The sequence below is a fragment of the Cyanistes caeruleus genome, chromosome 2 (assembly GCF_971803275.1).
Source record: "Cyanistes caeruleus chromosome 2, bCyaCae1.hap1.1, whole genome shotgun sequence".
NCBI classification, from domain to species: Eukaryota; Metazoa; Chordata; class Aves; order Passeriformes; family Paridae; genus Cyanistes; species Cyanistes caeruleus.
This window is the reverse complement of record NC_141702.1, coordinates 63,724,438-63,747,635: the sequence shown is the minus strand read 5'-3', so window position 1 is coordinate 63,747,635 and position 23,198 is coordinate 63,724,438. Positions and strand designations below refer to the sequence as shown.

Sequence of the window (23,198 nt, the reverse complement as noted above, 5' to 3'; positions counted from 1 at the left end):
CCTGGTGAGGGAACCAGTGTCAGACATGGCTCTGGGATGTCCAGGCAGGGCCTTTAGTGTAAGCCACAGGCACAGGCTGCTGGTGGACTGTGAACTGCAGCCCTGTCTAGGCAGGGTTCTGGGGGCAGCAACAAGATCCCTCCTGGGGTCACCCTCCACAGCCATTCATCTTGACTCTTTTTTAAAGTGCCAGGAATGTCAGTCTGTTTCTCTTCCTGGCCCTCCTGCCCTCCCTGCCTGTCCTCTCACTCTGAAATACCCTGCCAGGCAGCCCTGAGCCTGTTAGCCAAAGCCAACCATGAGCCTCAGGGATAGATAGGAGTTTTGAAGAAAACTACATTCTTCCAGATCTACAAGAGTTTGGGTGAGTGGCCCAAGGGGTGGAGAGAGGAGGATAACCTTCCTTGTGAACCAGCAGTCCACAGAGAAGGGACATCTTATAAAGAAACCCATCACAGGAAGACCTCCAGTCAGATATTACCTGTCACAAAAGCTGAAGGCACAGCTCTGCAGGAAAAAGGCTTCATGAACTCCAGGGTGAACATGCAGAATGGCTCCTCAGAGCCCTCAGGGAAGGAGATGAGACTTGGACTGTATTTTACACCCCTACCCCTTTATGACCATGTGCATTATCCATTTGGGTATCCATCACTTTCCTGCCAGGAAGCAGCAAGAGGAGCTTCGTAAGAGAGTGGGCAGTTTTGACTGAGTAAACTTGACCCTGGCTCTAAAGGGATACTACACTGTACCTGTGAAAGACCATGTATGTCCTAGAAGATTTTGTTTGCCAAGAAGCCTGAATAAAGCCTGCAATAGCTTCTCACCTTTCTGCATGACCATCCAGCAGTCCCTCCTGCAAGAACAAAGGGTGACTTCACAGCACCAAGCTCCCATATATCCTACAAAGAGCACAGAGTCACGGTTTTTTCTAGCCTTGTGACAGACAGACAAGACAGGCAGACAGATACATCGCTGCATGACATCTTCTCCTTTTTCTGGCACACACTGGGATGGCTCTGTACTTTCCAGTTCTGCAGGGGCTGCTGGCCTCCTGCCTGCCTTCAGTCAGCTGCCGGTGAGTCACCCGGGACGCCTGGCAGGACTTTCTGAGAACACCCACAAAAGCCATCAGTGGCAGCAGGGAAGGGCCTGCATCTTTCCTGCCCCCCTACTCAATAACTTTCACTGAGATGAACTTGCTGGCTTTCAGTGACAGCCACTGCCAGGTCTCACCACAGCAAAGGCAAAAAAAAGCAACTGGGTTAACAACTTCCAAGAATAATAGAAGAGTACTTTTTCAAGCATCATTTTCATGAATGAATTATTCATTCAATTGTGGTAATTCCTGCATTCATAAAACAACCACCAACACACAAACACGGTGACTTCTCTTGACTGCTGCTGGCTTCTCAGCACTGGGACCCACAGGGAGGGAAGAGACTCACACCGAGTTTCTGATCTGCAAGGAAGGAAGGAAAAAGTATGATACAGGGGCACTGTTGAGCACAGTGACTGTGCACAGGCAACACGGGTGCCCTAGTCTTGGTGATGAATTTGGACACAACTAATTTTAGGTTGGAAAGTGATATACCACAAATAATTGCAATTATTTTCACAATATTGATTTTGTATTTTGAGAAGATTTTGTATTCTAGGGAAATTATTTTAATGCTGTGGTATAATATTGATTTTTGTATTCTGTGGAGACTAAAACTGTCAAAATTGGCCAATATTACATGCATTGTATCTCTATCAACAGTTTACTTGCCAAGGTATCCCACTGGGTATATCTTGCCGGGAAAAGATGGATTTCTGCTCCTGTCTTTAAGCCTACAATGTATCCCAAAAGGCTCAGCCAATCCTACTTGATTAATCCCTGTTTTAGCATTAGAATCTCCTCAGGCAGTGGGTGCCCTATCCCCTTGCCCAGCACCCCTGTCCTCTGAGCTGCCAGGACAACAAGCCCACTGCCTGATCATGGTTAGAGAAATCAGAGGAAGTATCACTGCTGCTGGATTGGAGTGAGATCAGTTGGTCAAAGCTGGAGAGAGGGGTTAAAATGCATTCTTTTCAATCTTTTCAACCCTTCATCCAAAAACTTCACCTAAAACTTTCCATGACCTCAAAGTATGTGATACCTAGACATAGGACCACATGGTATCAGACTGAAAGGGATGTCAAGTCCCTGCTCCAACTTCCTGCTCAAAGCAGACACAGCTGTAAGCTCAGACCAGGTCTTCTGGGACTCTGTCTGACAAGTCTTGAAAAGCTCTAAGAACGGAGGCTGCACAACCTCACTGGGTGACCCAGTCCAGTGCTTGACTCTCTCTCCTTGGGGAAGCGTACCCTTATATCTGGTCTGAGCCTCTTGTTTCAACTTCAGTCCCTTGTTGCTTGTCCTCCCAATGTGTACGTGATGATGTGATGTCACACATGATGCTGTGATGATTCTGGCAATGTCTTCTTTCTGATCCCTTTGTATGTGCTAGGGAGATGGTCTTAGGTCCTTCCAAAGACTTCTGTGCATCAGGCAGGACTAGACCAAATCCCTCAGCCCCTCCTCACAGGGCAAGTGCTCCAGCTCTTAACATCTTGCTGAACATGCCCCAGCTTCCCTGTATTTGAGGGAGTGTGAAACTGGACATGGTATTCTAGATGTGCTCTGATGAGCCCTGAGTGAAGGGGGATAATCTCTCCCCTCCATCTACTTCCCTCCCTAACTAATATCTCAAAACAAAAGCGTGGGCATGAATGACCTTTTATTCCAGTCTCAGTAAGCCTCAGAGAAGTTCCTCGCTAGCCCATTGTTATTATTGTTGTCTGGCACCAGAAAACAGCACTCAGCACCTTCAAATGCACTCAAAAATTTTACATAGGCAGGACTTCTCCTTGGTCAAAGACATGCACTACAGCACCAATGCCAGCAATACAAAGAGGAGGCAAAGCCTTAGAGACTGTTTCTTAGAGTAGAAACAGTTGATTTTGCTCTCAGTGTTCATAAAAAAGAGGAATGATCTGATTTATCCACACTACTGCCCCCTCACAGTAACCGATCTACCTCAGAGGTCTGTGTTTATTTTTACAATATGCCTATGACCTTACAGGATTCAACCCACTCATAATCTGAAGGTTTAATGGTGTTGAGGGGGTGAATCACCACACACTGCATGTCTTACATGCTACCAGAAACTGCCTGAAACCCGCTCCCTCTCCTTCCCACAGACACCCACCTCACCCACACGGCTGCCACCGAAAGGGCTGCAGCAGAGGGGACCCTCCCTCCCCGCAGCCACCGCATGATGTGATCATGACCATTATTCACAGGCAGGGAAGGGCTGATGAAACAAAACAAGGGCTGGAGGGTGAAGTCTAAGAAAATTCACATTGTGCTTAAATTCAAGGATGCCAAGCACAGTCTCACTGAACAGGAAGCCAAAGGACGTCAGCAGAGTCACAAGCCTGTAAAAACAATGTTCATCAAAACTGTCTCTGGCCTCAGCTGAAGATCAACAAGCCCTCCGCTGTAGCTGGAGATCACCTAAATCACACCCATGTTTGCCAGGTCAAAAATGGGTTAACCAAAATAAGAGAAAAATTACTTTCTTCTTTAGAGTTGATATTTCTATCTGCAGGACTACATGCCCTTAAAATTAAAATGCTTTTAGGCAACTATTAGAAACAGAGCTGAGCGGAAAACAGCTGCACTTCAGAAATTCTGGAGCTTTTGTCAAAACAGTTGAAAATGTAGAAAGTCAGTGTAGAGCAAAAATGAGCAAACCAACAGACTTGAAAAAAAATTTCATTAAAAATTAGTCATTATGTGTCCAGCTGGAACTGGCCACTTTTGCAATAGGGCTGATGACCTTTCTTAGTGGAAATGATCTGCTTCCATCTGTCCAGTGTTGCCCATCTTACAGTAAAAAGTCATCAGGACAGTCTGGTAGAAAACATCTTCATTTCAGATATTACAAAATATCGGTTTTGAACTAAATTGGTTGTTGCTGGGAAATTAAAAATAATAGTGGTTTCCCCGGGTTCATATAGCTAAAAGTCACTTTCAGTGAAGTGGCAGTCAATCTGTGTGAAATTGCCACATATGTGGTATGCAATAAATAGATGCATCAAGGAATATTGGTAAATGTACAGAACAAATGATGCAAGTGGTATTCTTTTGTATTTTTTCTGCTATTATGAAATTACGAGAGTTTGGCTAACACAAAATTCTTGCTAAATTAAGCAGAGGCACAGTAATGAATCAATATACAAGTGGACTTATGATACATGCACCAGTTTGAAATTGATACTTGAGGACAGAATTTTGCTGGGTAAAGAGAAAGTTCAGTGGCAACCCCTGAGAGAGAAAATTTATAAGGGAATTGCTATGCAGGCAGTTGCTGCTGATTATGACCCAAAGCAGCAAAAACTGCAGACACATCCATGCTGAAACAAGACAAACTCATCTGCTGGCATTTTTAGCAGGATGGGACAGTATGGGAAAATGAGGACCTGCGCCATGAATTTATATCCAGGCAGATAATAAATTAATTTTTAATTTGAGATTTGTACCACACTAAAATAACATCGCTCTGCTGTTGACTTCTGTGGAGTTGTCTGATTTATTCAGGATCCAGCTCTTTGCTTAACTATCTAGTTAGTACCAGTGAAGTTAAAATATAAGTCTATAGTACAGGAGGAGGACCTGATCTGAAATTCTTTGAATGCTTTCAAAAGAGATATTAACCTCATTTATGTTTGCTTCTGCAGGAAGTCCTTAAAATTTTGTACGGTGTTACCATGGTAGGAATGTGGCTTCCCTGTGCCACTCATTGTCTCACTGTGCTGCCTTGGCTGCACCCCAAACCTCACCTGGTGTCAGCACCCACCAGGATCACCCAGATGTAGTGCTGTGGGGCACATGCTGAATGCCACTGCCCAGCACAGGTGAAACCACTGAGGTCCGTCAGGAACCATTTGTTCCTCACACAGCCAAAACCAGAAACATGCCCGGGACATTGTGAGAGAATGCTCGGGGATGGGTGGGTGAGAACAAGGTCACCAAATGTCAGCACTGGCCTCCTGTCACCCACAGGTTGACTCATTTGCCCACATATGCACCAACCTACCTCCATCATGACAGCCTCCAGCTCTGCTGCAGACCTGTGGAATGCCAGAGTGAAGTGGTGCCAGACCTTGCAGCCCTGCTGATTGAACTGGCGCCTGCAATGACAGGTACCAGCAGCATGTGCCATTCACATGGGGTTTAAGGCTTGGTACTGTCACTGGTCTGCAGGTCAGGTCACAGAGGCACCTGAGAGATCCAGCCTGCAGTTCTGGATTCTCCTAGTTGGTTTTTCATTATAAAGACAGAAAGCAAATTCTGAAACTAGATATTTGCACTATGAAGACCTATTTTTCCCACATTTCTTTAATAGGAACAAGAATAATTTGCTTATTTTCTGCAAAGTGGAAGTGTTTGGGGCCAAATTATGTTTATACTGCTTGGCTACAACGGCAGAGTGAGCAAGTTAGGGACCTGCAAGGTAAATGTGAGGAGACACCCCTAGTCAGTAAAACTAAGGAGATGCTGGACCAGATTGCCATCAGCAAATATGAAAGCCTTATCACTGTAGGTGTATAAGAATAGGTAATAGGGGTGTCTGTCACAATCAGCTGAGATCTTCGAGGCCTGGTCTCAGGGCAGGAGTAGGACAGATCACCTCTGAATGCCAGAACTGCTTATCTTGCCTGTCATGACCCACAAAAAACTAATCTCAACCTGATACTGCCAAAAGTGTTGTAGCATCTGCTGATGAGAAAAAGTGTCAAAATGTCTGTTTTAAACACCATGAGACACAGTGACTATGCACAACACAGTTTGTCTAACAACAGGCAGAGGCAAAGGATAAGCATTGAGTCAGAAAAAAAACCCCTGCTGCCTCCAGAGAAATTCCTTCCACTACTGCCATCTGTAGTACCCAGGAATTCCCTTAACCATCTCCCATTCCCCAGCAGGGCCCAAAGCACTTTATCTACTGGTGTGTGGCATGTGCACATGCCTTAGGCTGTGGACAGCTAAAGACAGTTGATTTGGCCAGGGTTATTTCTAGGTAAAAAGTTCTGTGTTTCTTTGTTCTCAGATGTACCAAAAAGCACTTTCAGTTCCCTAGAGAATGGTAATTTCTCTCAGGTGTTAGCCACATAGATAAAAGGACTTGTTTCCTCAAGAAGATGAGCAAAGTGAGCAAAGAGACCCCCTTTATCATCTCCCTTTACCTGACAAGGATTACAGCTGTCACTCTACACAGCACAGCAGGCCAGCACCGAGTTCTTCCCTCTCACAGTTTTCTCCCTTGTTCACTGCTTTCATTCACACAGCAGCAGACCTCACAAAGGAGAGTAGCATCCTTATCCACACTTGATGGATGAAGAAACTCAGTCAGAGGGATACCATAGCAAAAGCAAGAATATGGCCCAGGTCTTGCACACCAAGAGCTGGTAAGTAGGCAGAGTCCTCATGAAGATGTATGGCCATGTCACCATGATTAAACACTGTGCCTTTGATCTGTGAAGGGGTTGAGCTGAGGAAACTGGCCTCAGAGCAGAAGTGGCAGATGGCTCTTCTCACCCTGAAGCATTAGCTCATGAAGCAACACTCTCCTGAGACTCTGTGCCTGCTTTGAGCAGGCAGGTACGACAGCCACAGGTATCTCACTCAAATGTAAAAGCACAGCTACAGGCTGTGCTCTCTGACAGCTACTGGGCCAAGCACACAATGATCTCCAGCTCTGGGGTGTGTGTCAGACAGTGTAGTTATAAGGCAACATCTAACACACGCCTTGCCCTTGCCCTCTGCAGGCTGTCCCACAAAATCCAGTGGAAACCTACCCAAAGATTTTCTGTGGCTGTCTGCAAGAGACAGACAGAGGTCCAGGGAAGAGATCTTGGACCATCACTGCTTTTCTAGGAAGGCCATTATGGCAGATACAGCGGCTCTTTAGTTCAGCAAAACTGCTTCACATCTGTAAGGATCCTTTTAACCATGAGGACTGGTGAGAGAAGATAACCTGTTAACAATCATCTATCTCTCATCTATCTCTCATCTACCACTCTTTCTGCTTTACCTTGATGGTATCTCACCACTGAACAAGGCTTCAGTCATTGCTCATCTGCTTATCTTTGTGTCATGCGATTGGCATAACCAAGGCCACAAAGAAAGTATGCATGCAGCTCCCAAGTCCAAGGCAGAACAGTGTGGAGATAAAAATTTTCTCCTTGAGGTATGTGAGAAAAGCAGCTAGAAAGCATCCTTGCTCTCCAACAGGGCTCTGGGACATTTTCTAATGAAGGCAATTGTATGTGCAGGTATTTCAGTCACTCAAAAACTATCTGACTACAACCATAATAAATGCCTTCATTTTAAAAACTGTCATGTTCCTTTAGAGAGACTGCATTACTTCACCTTTAAATGCTCTGGTTGTGCTTTAAAGCTCTTTTAATGCTTTTTTTAGAAAATATATTACCCTCAGCCAAAACTAGATTGTTTGGAAACAGTGGAACAACACCCTGGGAGACCTGAAAGCACCCTCAACTTTAGATTTCTGTGCTGTGCCACACAGTTTTGTTTACTGTGCATTTATAGTCGCTGAGAGACTGTTCAATTCACTGTTGAATAAGTTCTCCCAAAACTTGTGTGTAACTGAAATTTGCATAAGAAAGTTTGAACATTTTTAAAGGCTTTTCCTCCCTACTTGCTAAGTGGAGAGCTAGTGGCTTCCTGTTAAGGAAACTTTTAGTCTGCTCTTGTCTTTGTTAGTCAAGTCTGGCATTCCCCTCCGTAAAAAAAAAAAGAAAAAAAAAGAAAAAAAAAAGAGAGCAAGAGAGAAAAAAAGAGAAGCTATTGCTTAGAAGAAAGCAGCCAAGCAATATTAAATAGCCTACACCTATATAAGTGTTCACTAGCATGGGCACATCCTCCCACATCTAGTACACAAAGTGCACTGAGACAATTGACTGTTCCACTCATCACTTGCACAGGCTATCCATTTCTAAGAATATAGTGGTTTTTCATTTCCACAGAGGTTCTTCATTCCCACATGCACATATCTTTAGCACACAGTTTTACTCCAGGCCAGAGAAGCAATGATGAGCCTTTCCACTGAACAGATAGCACAGAACAGAAACACAACATACCAATGACTTCAATCTGCCATTTCTAGAAGCAGCAAGTGAACTAGATAAATCCCTTTTGGGGTGACACTGATCATGTAGCTAAAGCAAATAAATAGGGTTGGATGTCAACAGCTGTCTCTAAGCAATAGTTGGTCTGTTGTGGCCACTGATGGGTATGAAAAGAATCTATGAGGTTAAGAGAGATTGAAGGTCTGCAGCAGCACGACTTTTATTTGAAGAGAAAGTCATAAATGCTGTGGAAAAAACGGGAGACAATAGGAAAGGATGAAAGTGGTTTGACCTTCTTTCCTAGATCAGCATGTTGCTTTTTTAATTCTCTAGACATGCATCTACTAGGAGAAAAGCACTGTTGCTTAAAGCCATTATGAACACAACTTTGCAACCTAGCATGCTGCAAATCACCGACCATGATGCAACATCACCGACCTGATTTAATGTGCAATTTTTCAAGCATGTAACAGCAGCACATAATAGCAGCAGACTCTCCCCCACTGATAAAATAGCAGCAGGAGGATCATGCACGCTCTCCCTCCAGCCATGGCAGCCTTGCCACACTACTGGCCAGAGGCAACCCTCACAAAACACAACTCCCCTCAGTCATGACTGCTAGGCAGGGAAATGGTAAAAGCTTGCAGCAGTCTTAAACATTCATGTTTGAAAACCACAGAGATCAGTGTTTCAGCAGCCCAGGAGTAATGGAGGCCAATGTGCACACAGAAGTCCACTCCTTGGTGCTGCAAACCATTCAAAAGGGACTGATCACCTCATTTGCCTTTGTTTGGTGATGTCCTTTAGAGTGGAACTTAAACCAAGCAGATTCTTCTACTGTGCTGCACAAGTGCCCTTCCTTGATTTTCTTTTGGGTGTCCAGTACATAAAAAATAAGACACTCCAAAGTAAACAATAATGTTTGAAGATCTGAGTGGCAGAGATAGCCATTTAAAAAAATAATTACTAATTACCTTATATTAAAAAGGATTTTTTATATACTTTCTAAAGGAGGCTATTGCTATTTTTGTGCATGCCTAATTCAGTTGAAACATAACTGTACGATGATGTTTATCACTCAATTTGGACATTTTTTCATTTTCATGGAAGTCAGTGCACCTTTATGACCCATAAGTGCTCGTGGATATAGTCCTTACAGGGAAGAGCTATGTCTCCTTTTTTGAGTGGGTTCACAGGATAATGTTTCACTCTACATTTGTTTAAGAGGTTGTGGATGTTGGTAAAGAGACTTCCTATTCAATGTCTACACACACAGGTCTATTTCACCTGGGCTAATCCAATTTCAGGATGTGTTTGGAATATCCACATTTCAACAGCTGTCTCACTTGCTACAGTCAGTGTCCAAATTAAGGAAAAAAAAAAAAAAAACAGAGGTAAAAAGAGTCACTTCACTCCTCAGGTAACCCCATATTTTTTAGCAAGTAACTTTGTAAATTAGGGGTACACTTTTTACTGGAATCATGCAATTTTGGGTTCAAACATAGTTTATTAGGAAAGACCTAACTTCTACAAGAGTAATTTTTTGTCTTTTACTGCAGCATAGAAGTGTAGAACACCTTCACAGCCAGGTAAACACAATCCAGTAATTCACCAATCCCAGTGTTCAAAGTCTCCTACTCACCCCTGGACTGAATATAGTTAGCTGGGTTCAGTGGTGTCTGGCTGACACTTCATCCAGAGAGTTGTCCTGTTTTGATTTGACATTCAAAAGATCTTGGCTTCATTTTATATTTGTCTCAATAACAAGTGTAATTTAGTTATGAGCAGTTACCTTCTCGTTTGAACTTCTGTAGCTTTGACCTCCAGCTACTTGAGTTTGTTTGACTTTTTCTACCATTAGCACCTTGCCTGATTTCCTTTATAAGATGCCCATCAAAAACCAAGCTGATCTTTCAGCTCAAAGTTTTCTGCCTTTTAAATTTCTCAGTGAAAGATGTTTTCTCCAACATGCAAATATGCATCATCATTTTTGAAAACTGAATCTTCTATTAAAAAGTGGAGGAAGGGCTTGTGCATTCAATTTTTCCTCTGTTTTTTCCAGCTATATCAGCTGTTCAGATAAGGTATGAACTCTATCTACACTGACCTGCCTCTCAATTTTTTTCATTGTTCTTTAAAAATTAGAGTTTAGGGACTAAGTTTGTGTGTTTGCATGCAGTAGGCCAGTATAACAAATATTCAAATGTACTGGGTTAGAAGCAACACCATAAATAACTAAAATCAGCTGTCCTGCTGCTGAGCCCTTCTAAAAAAAATGAAGTTATTACTGGAGAAGGAATGCCAGAAAGGTAATATTCCAGAGGTTTAACCAGATAAGCTAGAAGTTCCATAACAGCATATCTGTGATAAAATCTCATCAACAGGGTCCTTAATGGCTTGAGATGAATCTTAGAGCTTAATAATAATCTTAGAGCTTAATCTTCCAGAGCTTAATCCCAAGAGTTCCTGATACTCATTGCCTCCTCCATGCCACAGCTTCCAGTCCTTACTGACAGTGCTTGGTGTACGCAAATCCTAATATGCCAAAGCAGCAAATGCAGCAGAGAATCAGTTGTCTAAAGGAGATACGTAAGGTTGGAGAGAAGGAGATTGCAAGTGAAGAAAAATTACAGGTCAAGGCCTAGTAAAAAGTGTGAGCACTTTCAGCTCACAGAATAACTAATATTAAACATTTTCCAGTAGTTGATGTCAGGCTCCCAATTTCAGCTGTAGGTAGAGCTGCAGCAGAAGACAAGGTAAGAAACAACACAATCCCTTCGTTTACCTTTTATTCATTACTTCCACAGTGAACTTAAAGAAAGCTTGGCCTTAGTTTTACACCACATTGTTAAATATTACAAGAAGTTTTTGAAAGGGGGAAGGAAAGACATTGCCCTTCCTGCTATGAATGCAGAGTGTGTAAAAGAGAAAATTCAAGTCTGAGACTATAAGAAGGCACTAGTGAAGGCAAACAAGAAAATGGTGTGTATTTAGTTTTAAGATGCTACTATATGTTAATAAATGTTCTACATCCTGTCAGACTCATTTATCTGAATTTACAGACTGTAATGACATTTGAAATAAATTATGGTAGAGAAAAAACAAAGGTGTGGGTTCTTTTTTGCTCAGAAATTAAATGTTTCTGTACCCAAAGAGTGACTAGTGCAAGGACTTATACTTGAATAGGGGCTTTTACTTTTTCTCCACTGACTTTTTTGAGAATTAGTGACCTACACTGTAGAAGGTTGTTTTTTTTTTCCCCTGCTTCCAAGTGGCCTCACAGATACCTGTGACTCACAAAAATTTTTATAAAACAAACCACCAAATATGTGACTTTAAAACTATCAGTGACAGTTTCATGATCAGTTATCAGAGGGGATTCCAGACACTGGCAGTACAATTGAAAGGAGTACCCCTTTTCTCATTAACATACAAGTAAATGTCAGTTATAGGAAACTGCCTTTAGTTCCAAAGCCAGACTCCTCATCTATGTCCCTGGATTTCAAGTGATGACACCAAAAGCTCTTTTGATTCCATCAAATCAGATCAATCCGTATTTTTGTAAAATCAAGGCTCATTTAGATTTCCTTCTATGTTAGACCTGGATTTTTCCTCTGCCATGCTCAGTGTTCCTAAATAATTCTTTATCCCAGACCTGACCCTAGTCATGCTAAATGGTAAGACAACCACTGGACTCCAAGGTAAACTGCAGACCTGTTTAATAATGCAGTGTTTCAAACTCAGTGTGACTGGAACAAAAATGCATGCCTCATTTCATCTTTAGGGAAAAGAGCAAGATCCAGGGATCCAGATTGTTTCCAGCTCTCCAGTACACATTTCAAATATTGATACAATAGATGTATAAAATAGTCATGATACTTGCTTTTCTAAGAACTTACTATAAACACCAACAGATTAATTAAAATCACCAAATTAATATCAAAATTATTCACCAACAGCATACAAGGAAAGCATCACTCATCACATATTATAGACAGAGAGAAATGTCTACCTCACCAAACATCTTGCCAACACAGGTTTATACTGCACACAAAAATGTTTATTGTGAATTTACAAACCAAACACTCAGGATAAAAAACTGTAAAATTTAAGTTACCTTAGGAAAGAGTTCTTTCGTGATCTCACAATGACTTTTCCCACCCCACTGCCATCTCTTTGTGTGCACAGGCAGCAAATCTAATTATCTGGTGAGCAGCTCTTTGGGCTTTCATGTCCTGCTCTTTGCTCAGTGCTTAGCTTCACACTTTACCTACTCCTCAAACATGGCTCTGAAAAGAAAATTATTCAGGGAATCTTGCTCTTGCCTCATCACCAAAGCATCTGAGTATTTTTGAATGTGAGTTAATCTTCATTAGTAAGCCCTGCAGCATGAGGGGGTGGTACAATCCACATTTTACACATAGGGAACTGAAGCCCAAAGTGATTAAGGTCAAAAGTTTCCATTACTTTTTTTGGACTCCCTAGGACTTGATTTCTCAGTTTATTTAATACTCTACTTTCTGTCTACAAAGCTCAGTATGTATTACCTCAGCTTCTGCTGTGAGAACTCAGCACTCCTTCATGTCAGACACGAAATCTCCACCCACACATGCGTAATACAAGGAGCACCAGTCAGTCATCACCTCTGACAAGGTAGGTTTCAAAAATTTGCCCAGCACCACACAGAAATTTTGCGGCAGAGGAGGATAAGCACAGTTTCCCAGGGCAGCATGTGACTGCCTTCAGCACATGCTGTGCTTGCTCTTGGTGCAACGTGGAGGTCCTGGACATGTGGGGGATGTCCTTTTCTCTCTGCCTCATATCCCTGATTCCCCAGGACAAATGTATTAGGTGAAGGAAACAGGCATTCTTCTGTATCACACTTAGTGACTTTAGTGTTCTTTAGTCTCAGGGAGAGCAATAGAAGTGTGGGACAAAGGTGATGGACACATTCCATCTCAGGTGTAGAAACAACAGAACTCAAGGAGCTGGAACACCAAACCATGCTCAAGCACAGACTGCGCAGTGGGGCACCCAATGTCTATGCCCACTGCTTCACATTTTCCCCTTTTCATTCCTCACTCCTCCTTGTTCAGGTGGTGCTTGTTTCTTCCTACCCCTCAGCTTTCAGTCTCCATTCCTCAAGCTTTGCCACCAAGCTCTTGTTTCCCTGCTTTACCAAGTTCCAGTCTTCTTCTAACCCTTTTGACTAAATCTTCATAACTTCAAAACTTGTAATATTGGACATTTTGTTGATAGTCTTCACCTTCCCACTTTCTGTTTTCTGACTCCTCATCACAGCCTTTCCCCATGGCTCCTCCTATCCCCATCCCACTCAGTTCTTCCTTTACCCAATTTTTTTTCTATGGTCATTTACTTTTCTCACGCCATATTGCAGCTTCTAGGAGGATCTGGTGTTATTTCCATCATTATTTTCCCAATCCCAGTTTCTTTCTACTCTAGTAGTGCTGATGACTGAATTGTTTCCCTTATGCAGCTTCTCAGCTCTCTGTTTCCCATCTTCCACAGAATCAGTTCTGTACCCACAGTCTCCCCAGCTTTGAAGCTGAGTGCTCTCCAACCTCAGTTGCCAGCAATCATCACCAAGTCTCAGCTGCTACTCAAGTAACACCTGGCTCTTCCCAAGTCACTGATACTCCCCTCTTCTACAATGCCTGCCAGCAAGACAGAGGACACTAAAACTATGAGATAGGGACAAGTTCAATTTTTTCATTCACAAAGTCTTTATATTATTATTGTCTCCCACCTTGATTTGGTCGAAATCAAGCTGGAATTGTAGGATGCTCAACCTTGCCCTACAGGTCTGGGCTGCAGCAAACCTTCTCTGGATCACCCTGCACAGTTGCACTCAGTGGGCAATACTGGATCTGTAAGGGGATGGAACATACTCCATCACACTGTGGGGAACACACAGTTACAGGATGGCAGATTACTCCATCTCTGGATGAAGCTGGTCTGGTTTAGTGTAAGAACAAAAAAAAAACAGTAAAATAAGTGGTTTGATCTGTGAGAAAATGCAGATTTTTCTGTTCTTTTTATTAACCTGGAAAGATTATAATCACCTGCACTTTTACTCATTAGAATACTTTTAATTTCCACTTGCAGCACTGGTAGCATAAAAAGCAAAGGGCACAAAGTAAACAACAAGAAGACAGTGTTATAGCCCCCTGCCTTTTAACTAAGGAGCCTTTGGTTGGCATTTTGAAGCTCTTTCTCTACATCTAATATCATCAGATGGTACAGTCCAGGGAATGGTGCTCCCCTTGCATGTTGAGTCTCACCTACACTATCCAGAAATGTTTAGCTCTTAATTGGAATAGCTTCAGAAAAATTTCTCATCTTTAGTTTCTGACAAAACCTAATTCCTTGGCACTTTCCCTTCTACTCAAAAATAAAAAATTATTTAAGTGCCACACTTTGAACAAGAGAGACTGAAAGAGTCCTTCTTCATACTCTGTGCTTCAGCATAGCTTGCAGGTTTCCTTACATCACCAAGAAGGGTAAAGGGAAGGTAGGTTTGCCCCTGTCTTCACCAGGCTTTCCATGGCAGAGGCAGGAACAGCAACACTGGGTACATGATACCTCCCCATGAGCCACTTGGCAACAGGGGAAATTGGTATTTCTGCTTGCCTTCCCCCTGAAGACAGGTGGAAGTTTTTGATCTGACTCTTGACAGTTTCAGGTCAACCAGAGCATATTTCTTGGATGGCAGGCAAAAAGTCTCTATCCACAAGTGCAAATAGCAGTAGGTTTGGGCTGACATTTCTCTGAGTGGCAAATGGCACATCCCCAATTAATATGTCTTTTTATTGCAAAAATCAGGTTTATGCTTCTAAGACTGTGTCAACAGATCAGTTTAAATAAAAAGTTAATGGCATTTTTTTAAAAGACAAAATTATGTATTTTTTTTTCTTAGCTTCGTCCCAAGAAAAGAACTACCTACTTTAAATCAGGCTTTTCCTCATTCTCACCTGTCACAAATTTCACTGTAAAGACCAATCTCTGATACTTTTATTTTTTTTAATAGGGGTTGACAAACACGGAAAAAAACTGGAAATTGGGTTTAAACATCAGCAGTGTTCAACACTTCAGTAAACTGTTTGCCTGATTGTGGTTATAATTAAGACATAGGATGAAAACACACATTCTAATTTCATGCTTGAGAAACTGATCAACTTTCTCTTAATGATAACAGTGCTGGCCTAACATCAAGCAGATACACGGAGTATTGAAATAAGGCAAGAAATGGGTAAGCCTAACCTGCACAAAGCTCATGCAGTGCTGAATGTTCAGCTAGGGGATTTGCCTTTGCTAAGCAATTCAGATGTTAAATTAGCTATGCACTACAACAGCATTGTGGAGGTTTTATGCACAGTTCTACAATGGAAGTAGACAAACTACTTCAGAGGTCCATCAGAGTCATGCAGGACTTCCTTGGAAGGAGCCACCCTCTCTGCCCAGGATGGCTCTGGTACCAGGAAGTTTCTCCAGAGTTTGAAGACTCACACTTTGAACTTTGAAGTAACAGCAAAGCTCTACTTTGGCCTGTTGTAAACTACTCCCACTATGGTATCATCTGTCCTAACTGTAAAATAACTAATCTCTACAGAACACGAGGTTGGAGATAACCCTGTTTTCATTAATGTCCAGTTAAAAGACACGTGCCAAGCAGCCAAGGGGGGGCAGAACAGATCTTTCCTCTGCAATTCCCATAAGAATCTCTCACAAAGGTAGAGCATGCAGGGATTACTTCCTCCCTGGACCTCTAGGACCATAGAAAGAGAAAACAGATTAATCAGATAGGTAGCTGCTCCCACAGCCAATATAATGGACCCGCAGCCAGAGGAGTAAACAGAAGCAGAGGGGCTCCTGGAATGATGCATGCTTGGGTCCTGGCCTGTGACCAGGAATAACTAATAACTGTTGTTTCACGTGGAGAACTGTAATAAAACAGACATATCCAGGCTGAGTGGACTTGCAGGGGCATGATGAGAGTGACCATGTCAGAGCATACCTAGCGAGCCACTCAGACGATGACATGCTGTCCCTAGGACTGATGATCTTGAAAGATCACTAGAAAAGCCGGAAGCTTATCACTCAGTTTGATTTTCCATCACACTGAAGTGACTCAGATGACACCCCTCCCAAGACACAGTTTATGAATCATGGCAATTACTGATCACAATGCTGTTAGAACCACTGGATATGCTAAAAGAGATACTTTCCTGCTCAGGTACTGAGATGAGCAGAAAGGATGCTATCAGGGCAGACAGACTTGATCTTACACTGCCCTGGCTACCCCCAAGAGTCAGCAGCTATGGGGTGTTAAATGCAGGCAGAGGAGCAGCCTGCATTTAACCTGAGCAGCAGGAGCAGGTGCACCCACAGGTACAGTGGGTACAGTGTCAGTATCCTGACAGTGCACTCATAAGAACAGAAAGACACAAAGACATAAAGGTTCAAAGGATTTGTGGGAAAGAGCTGAAAAACTATTACTGAGAGTGTCAAAGAATTCATGGGGAAGCTGTGAGGACCACCCACCCTGTAAATACTGTGCCACAGCCTTTGTTTCTGTTGCTTGCATTTTGCTGCCTCTATCACCTTATGATTTAGCCTTCTCTGTTCCATTTCTCTACCATCTGTGTACTCATATGCACACAGATATATATATATATATATATATATATATATATATATATAACTCCTTACTGGAGCATACAGCCCATGCACTACCTAATAGAATAATTGCTGTTTACACACAGATCCAGCATACACTGTTGTGCATTTCTCAGCAGATGATGTCACTCTGGGCATCAGTGATACTCATTCTCTCTCTTTTTTTTTTTTTGTAAAACATCTCTGAAATGCAGATGCTTCTTTGGGAGACTATCATAGCTGGTCCTCAATATATACCTAAATTATTTACTTAGTCCAGGAAATGACAGGATGCCATAAACCTGCTGAAATTGCCAGAGAAAACCTATGCAGGCAGATGTAATTTACCTCATTGAAACACCTCAAGCCAAGTAGGCCTTTCTGAGGTAACAAATCCCATGGAATAGCTAATGACTGTGGGCTCCTTGTTTTTCTGCCACAAGTACTCATGAGATTTCATGACAAGCTATTTGAGAATTAGCCATAAAGTTAGTGTTTTCCTTTCATTGGTTTTTAAATTGACTAGTTTAGGAAAAGTACATAACTATAAAAGGGAAAAAGTGGCAAAACAGCAGAAAGAGGAGGCTGAGGAGATCAGGACGAGGTGTGTGCTGGACTTCCTAAATTGTTTGACTCCTGCTCCACAAACCAGGCATGATTCACCTAGGATAAAGCAGTGCACTTAAAATTTTGGCAATGACATTTCAATCTTTATCTTGTCCACAGTGGAGTATTTCCTTTACTCTATCCTTAGATATTATGCAAAAGCACCTGTTTTTTTGGGTTTTTTTCAACATTTATTCTTCTGTATGGAGAGGACTTGAAAGATAAATTATTTTGATGACAATAGTGAGGAGCTGCTTCAGCTAATAGGAGACTTCAGCAGCTCTCCCATTAAAAAAAAAAAAAAAAAGGCTTTGCAATAGAAAAAGCAAATTTCTGTAAAACTGGTCTACCAAATAAAGAAATGCCTTCTCTTAAGTCTAGGGCAAATCCATCAGTTCAGTTAGAAAGCATGAGAAATGCTTTTGGGCAATGAACTATTACAGACATATTGAAAAAACTTAAACCTATGGCCTCTCAGAAGCTGCCTTTCCCATACAGTCCAGATTCCATCACTGCCCCATCAAAAGGGAGTCCCACTCCATATGAAGGTCAGCAAAGAGAGATGCATTTACATGGTCCAGGTGATCCAAATCAGACAGTCCTTTGTTTTAAGAAACAATTACTTGGGGTGTTCCATATACACCACAGATGTATATATTCTATAGTATCTCCCAGACATGACTGACTACATTTTCCCATATGATTCTCAAATCTATCTGGGACTACTTTTACTTCTCTCCACCTGAATGAATAAATTGGAAATTGTAGCAAGCAGCTACAATTTTTTGCTTCTGAAGCATCAAAAATTACAAAAAGTGGGAGCATATGACAGGAAAACACACTTCCCCCATGTATATAGAAGAAATCTTAAAAAATCCTCTCTGTGAAGTTAGGAATCAATGACTATGTTAGTCTTACTAACAAGTGCTGTCATTGCAAAAATGGGGAGTCCCTTCACTCTGAAATCACAAGAAAATGTACTTTTTGAGCTAAAACACATGATCAGAGTCATCTCGTGGACATTGACTAAACCCATGTTTACAAAGCAAACTCACCATTTCCCTGATGGGAGATGACTGTTAGCTTTTAGGAAAAAATCTATGGACTCTGTTATTTAGGTCAGCATATGCTGGTAAATTCCCAGTCGTAAATAAATATCTTTCTTTGGAGGTGTTTCACTTGGGGAAATTCTCACACTGCTGATACAAGGCAGATAGATTTTCTCTACATTTGGAAGTCCAATCTTAATTTCTGGCCACTCATAAAGTCTCTCATGTTACTTCTCATGCACAGAATTTGCTCTACACAAAGGAAATGCCTTTCCTCTGCTTTTGAAAGTCCAAGAACAATTCACTTCCTCATTGTCACTGAAGGCTGACAGAGCTTTGAACGGACCCAGAATGTAGTTAACCTCTTAACACACGAGATTCTGAAACCTATTGAATACTTAGTGCTTTTGAGGTAAAACCCCAGTTGAACAGTTTGGCTGAGGGTGTGCCAACTGAGATTAATTCTCACATCTAAACTAGTAACTCTAAAACAGGATTTACAGTAAGAGCAGTTGGTAGCAGATCCCTCATACAATTCTGTTCTCTTTAACAAAATCAAAACAGTCTGTTCCCTGAAAGAGATGTTAACCGTGTGGCAGCCGTTATGGGCCTGACACAGAAGCAGCCCAAGAGGCTCAACAGACTGTGTTGTTGTCTGTCAGACTAGAAAATTGTGAACATAAAAAGCCAGCCAGAAGCATTCACCAAGTACTGCAGAAACTGACATTTCTTGGCTATTTCACTATATTTAGATGATTTGGGGGAAATGACAAAAATTACAGAGGAAAAGATTGACAAGCTTCATGCTCTCTGATTCATGACTAAAGATTACCTTCAAATGGTCACTTTTTATTCACTTAGCCCTCCCCATATAATTCCATCACTAGGAGCTGCTGACATGAGAAATTTCCATCTTGAGAGAAAACAGGGTCAGCAGTTTTCCCATTTTGTCAAGGAATGATATAGTCACTCATTCATGTATGCACCAAGTACATGGAAATTAAACACAATTCAAAATAGCTTCACTGGTTTTAAAGAGTGTATGGCTGGCTTAATAAATGGAAACATAGGTAACAAAATGCATTATTGGACATATAAAGAAATGAGATGTCCACATATTGGACATAAAAGAAATGAGAACAGTTTGCAATTAAATTTTTTTTCCATTCAGATTATACAAACTGCTTATATTTTGGGAGGAAGTAAGAACTTCCAATGAAACTAGGATTCACTGGGAAAGGAATACAGAATGCTAAAGTTCTGGAAGACTGGCAAGTCTGCTGAACAGCAGCTTGCTCTGTCTAAGAAAGTTTTACTGACTGCATTACATGTTGAAACTGTTCAAGGAACAGAGGAGAGAGGAATAAGACTTTAATTGAGTATTTACTAGCTGCATTCCTTGACCCTTCCCATCTACTCCCAGAGGACATAGCTTTGTGCTAAATGCTTACTTCATACTTAAAGTTAGAATAGCTGATCATCTCATCAGATAGGAACATAGAAAGGAAAACAACAGTAGTCTGTGCTTGATTTCACATGAGGCATTATCTTTAGCCATTTATTTGCTAACCAGTTGCTGACTCATGGATGCTAAACTGCTGGCTGAAGCAACCAGCTCCAAAACCAGATTCTGCTTTAGAGTCTCCTGCTGTGGTGTGCACTGATATTTTGGTAGCATAGCACTTATGCCAGCCTAAAGATCAAGTTAGAAGTTACAATGATTTGGCTTGGACTACCTAAACCCAGCCACTGCTCTGTGCATTGAGGCAGTTTTGGAAAGCAAAAGACAGAATCCGTCCCCCTGCAGTGCTAGCTATCCATGCAGTGCTTTACGTTTACAGCCCTCAACCTAAATCCAAGACCATTCCAACAGCAGTAGTTCACAGTTACATGAAGTCTGCTACACATGGATGGTAACTCTCTGGAAGCAGGGACCACACTGCATGGTAAATAACCATGTGTCTAGGTGTTAAAGAACAGCAAACACTAGATTCTATTCTAAAGAGTCTGCAGACAAACAAGCATGATAACAGAAAAGTGTGAGGAAACATACATCCACAACCTTACCATACAACTGAGAAACTGAGGTACCAGAATGTAAGACACAATACCAAATCCCACAAGAAACTGTGACAAAGTGCAGGATGGAAAAGTATTTGGAAAAATCCAGCCTGTTTCTATGCTCTTCCTGGGACAGCTTCTCAACCTCTGTGAGAAACAAGGCAGTGAGGTCAATGGGCCTTTGACTTGGCTTACTACTGCTGTACTTATTTGCCTCAGTTTAGCCACAAGTCTAGTCTGAGCCTGCATCAAAATCCACTGAAATCACTTTGCTCTGCAAAGAAGAAATAATGTTGGTCTTCCCCTTACTTCTTGCTGGGGCCTTGTTAAAATTCTCTGTACTGTGCACTAGAGGGCCAGTAACACTGGGTTGTGCTGCTGTCTCAAATGAAGCTGTACATAGCTATGCCTGCAATTCTTTGGGGCCCTGAGGCTTGCTGCAGTATCTACAGGTATCAGAAGAATAAAAAACAAGTTACAAAAATTTTATCATCATCTCTTAGACTTTTTCGTGCATTTCACAGACAACAGTGCTGAAATTTTCCTCCAGACCAGGAGTTAAGTATGGCTAAGGCCAGTCTTCTGTGTGATTAATGCCATATTTAATCCCCTTACAGGTAATAAAACCTGTTCTTAAAAATGTCCAGTGTTTTCTCCATAGCTCATTTTTCACACTGTTTCACCAGCCTTAATGGGAGAAAACTACCCTTACAGTTTAACCTTCAGGTTAACAAAAGGGGCTAAGGCAAGATTTGAACTTTCAGCCTCTTTGAACCCTCTGCAGTTCCAGACCTTTACTTCTGACACTTCTATCACAGATATTAAAAAGAAGAAGAAAATGAGCACGCACACACACCAAAAAAAAAAAAAAGCAGAGGAAGCCTTGACCCAGACCATAAATAAGAATCCATACCTCCAGTACAGTCACTTGCCAGTATACCCTGGTAAAAGTCTTCCTGGAAATCTGTAGTTTCTTCTACTGTATTCAGATTAGTATAATGGAAAAAAAAAAAATCACCAAACCAGTTCAGCTCTGGCTTTCTAAATGGCAGATGTGATTTGGGGTTTTTTGGTTTGTTTTTTTTTTTTTTTACTGTCATTACTTGATTCAGTAATAAGCACCATCTTTCTATCTGATAGATGTTTAGGGGATTTTCCCCCCTCTCATTCCTTTGCACTGACAAGCTCTTATCACTTCTCCGCCAGGAAAAGAAGCAACTGAACGGCTCCTGGAAGACAGAAGTGCTGAACTCAAGCATGACCTCACAAGCACTGCTGTTGCATTAAAAGTGATTTCCCTTTAATGATCCTTTTCCTCCCTTCTAGATTCATCACACCTCTTACAGAATTATCTGATGTTAAGATGCAGCAAACGATTGAACTATTAAAAGTCTGAATGTTACTAACCATAAATATTACTATAGTCATCATCCTAGCATTGAACATTATATGAGCACTGTCTTAACAATGAGTCTTTCCTAGCGCAACCTCTGAAACATTTGGCGATGGTGTTGTGAACACTCTGAGGTCTTGGTTTAATTTAGTGAGACTGAGCTACTCCTTCCTGAACAGTAAAAAGAAGCAAAGTAATTAAAATAATTTAGAGATACAGAGCTGCTTGGGGCCTTGAGAGATTTCTTCTTTTTCCCAAGTACAATAAAGAATTGTTATTGATTGATGTGCATGAAACTGATTACTTAAATTTTCACAAAAAATGGATATTCTGCAATTCTTAATGACAGCTTTCTCCGGGGTTATGTAAACATTGCCACTTACAAGGGTGGACTGTTTCACCCTTATGCTTAACCAGAATATAGATAGCTGAAAATTAAAGTATTTCGTATCCTGTCCTTAATGTCAAGAACTTCCCTCTTCCCTCAAGAGATGCAGACATGCATATATACCTAAAAATATGTGTGTGCATGTACATAGTTACGTGTGCATGTGCACATATTTACACACACTTCAAAGAAGAAAATCTTCCTTTACTTTATACATATGTATATATTTTTATGTTTCATGAAATATAAGCATTATACCATAAATGATGAGATAAACTATCAGGTATAACTACAAAAAACCCAGAAGTCATTCAAAAAAGAGGAACGTATATTCATACATACACTGTGTAATTACTGATGTTGCTGATGTTTTTAATGTATTCCCACATTGCTGAGGAGTTATGGTTGACAAGACAGAACTTCATTTTGTGCTGTGCAAACTCAGATCAAATAAATTCCTGCCATCCTGCTCAGACCTGTTTGATAAACATCAGCTGTAGCAATGTGTAATCAACTTTCAGTTTATCAAGGTAAACAGTAATTATTAATATTCAGACGTGCTTACCATGTAGAAAACAAAAATAAGCTGTTGTCTTTTCAAGTTTTCCTGGGTCTCAGCATCTCCATCACGGCTAGAACTACTGGTTAATTTATTTGCCGCAGTTTCCTATACAAAGCAGGGTACAATTCAGCTCTCCTTTCCCTACCTCCTACCTTAGCTCATCATTCCTACTCCACAGCAAAACTCTCCATCACTTCAAGTACTCTCTGTAAAACTCTCTGAGGGGCTGGGCTTCATATCACGTGAGAAAAATGTTTTGGATAAAAATTTTTTCTTTTTTTTTTT

At 41.4% G+C, this 23,198-nt stretch overlaps 1 long non-coding RNA gene across 2 annotated transcripts in view; it reads right to left on the bottom strand.

Annotated features, from left to right (window-relative positions):
* Positions 1 to 23,198, bottom strand: part of LOC111927020 (uncharacterized) — a 49,983-nt gene that overhangs the window by 25,205 nt on the left and 1,580 nt on the right. For both annotated transcript variants that reach the window (XR_015283305.1, XR_002863341.2), the window contains exons 2-3: positions 22,917 to 23,018; positions 22,694 to 22,827 (exon numbers count right to left, since the gene is read on the bottom strand). This is a non-coding gene — a long non-coding RNA (uncharacterized LOC111927020). The remainder of the gene's footprint in view (positions 1 to 22,693; positions 22,828 to 22,916; positions 23,019 to 23,198) is intronic.